Here is a 2210-nt window from a genome sequence, read left to right as displayed (position 1 = left end):
CAGCTGTGGGACGAGCGGTTTAGAAATGACAGCAGTCTGAAGTTGGTTGCAGTTTTTTCATCTCACCTTGTATATAAGAAATGTAAAAGCATACACACAATATATATTCAATATCATATAGATTAATGTATTTAAAATTTTTACTTGTTTGCATATTAAGATAATGTATTAATCTTTTATAAAAATCGCCAACACCACCAGTTAAAGGCGCTGGTACGAATTTGTATGCCAATGAAGCACTAAAAATTGAACTGATTTACTTTCTCTAAAAAAACATTGTTGTTAATGGGCAAAAGTAAGAAAAAATTGAACGCTATTGAAACAATTGCAAAGTTACGAGTATTTTACAATCACAACAAGAAACTTGGTTTCACTTTGGTTAAATTCGTGCTATGGAGCCAAAAGAAGGTGGACGGTTTGAAAACTTCATGAAAGCCTCAGGGCGGGATTAACACATTCAGTGCTTTTATTTGGCGCCAAAAATAAAAAAAATTATAATTATAAGAATATATAAATAAAATGATATATGTTAATATATAATATATTTTTAATCTATTAAAGTGCTCTAAGGGTATGCAGTAAAGTTAAGATAAAAAATATTAAGATACAATTTATAAAAATTTAATTTGAAAAGTTGTGTGTGTATCAATACAAATAATATAGACAATTGTAAATTAACTGAATTTAAAATAAAAAAAATAAGTTTTAATTCTGCTCTTCTAATTGAGATGCAAATATGTTATAAGATAGACGGACTCTATTAAATAACATAATAAACTGATAAAATATATTAAAAATAATTCATAAATCAATAAAATGAAATTTGAATAGTTATTTCTATGCATAATAGTAAATTGTATAAATATATTAACATAAATATAAAAATAATTAAAATATATAATTGGGAAGTATTTAAGTTAATTTGCAAAAAAAAAAAAATTTAAAACTATTTTCGTCCTATGACAAGAAATCTATTTAAAATAGATAATAGATAAAATAAAAGAATTTTTTAAAGTGTAATTCTTGGGCTATAGCCAAATAGTCATTATCCGTAGTTTTAAAAAAAAAATCTTTTAAAATAATTGTCCATATCTAATTTCTGGACTGCAAAAGCCAGCCCTGTCAACTCTATCAATTCTAGACACTTGCATTTCTGTTTAATGTATCTGTAGGTCTATGAAAATAGTTTTGCATAAATTATTAACACTATCATAATCTAATAAGAAAAATTGATGAGCTCGAAAGAAAATTCTTTCATACAGATTTATATCAATTACAATATGAAAATTATAAGTATAGAATTCGAGAGAATAACAAAATTAAGAATGTGAGACTTAAGACTGAATCGAAAATTGTGAGGTCATATTCTTATAATACAAAAATGATGAAAAAAAACATTAAGGCTTCGAGATAGATTTAAAAAGATAGGCTTTAGAAAACCTTTGAACTATGGTTTAACATATGCAAACTTTCTTAAAAGTGTTGGCTGAACAAACATGGGGCCCACCCTTCATAGTCAGGAATCAAATCAAAAACCACAAAAAATCGAATTCTAATACAAGAGAACCTGATAGATCCTTTTGACGTCATCCACGGAGTCAAACAAGAAGATGATTTATCAACACTTGTTTTCAACATAATAGCACCATAAAAAAACCATCAACAAACCCTTTTGCAGTGAAGCAGGGATATGTTATATCTAAACGTGTCTTCAAAACTACTCTGCATATTATTACAAAAAGGGTGTTTCAATAATATTCAAACGGTGCCTATACGGATGCTATAACTCTGAAAAGATATAGTAGTTATGCTATATAAATACGTCTTAGCTATTGAAATAGGATTCTTAATAAATCATTTTTAAACTTAATATATGATACGTCTAAGTAACTAAAGAAAACAAGATCTGTGCATAGTTGGAAATATTGGCTTTGAACAAGTGTACGAATTTAGAAGTTGTTAAATCATATCGATTTTCGTACAACCCCGAGATAAACAAAATAAGGTCTAGAACATAATTATATAGATTAAACATAACGCCGAAAAGTAGATGGTTCATTGTTGAGTGTTAAAGGTAATAAAGTGTTGAGTTGTTTAGGTTAGAAAGTAATATTGCCGGCTTGATAGATAACAGAATGAGATGTTTTGACCCAAAATCAGATTCGGAGAAAAGTTGCGGTGCTTCACCCTGGATTTTTATGTTAAGAAAA

This window comes from Teleopsis dalmanni, chromosome 1, assembly GCF_002237135.1.
Source record: "Teleopsis dalmanni isolate 2A chromosome 1, ASM223713v2, whole genome shotgun sequence".
In the NCBI taxonomy this organism is placed as follows: Eukaryota; Metazoa; Arthropoda; class Insecta; order Diptera; family Diopsidae; genus Teleopsis; species Teleopsis dalmanni.
This window is presented reverse-complemented; position numbering follows the sequence as displayed.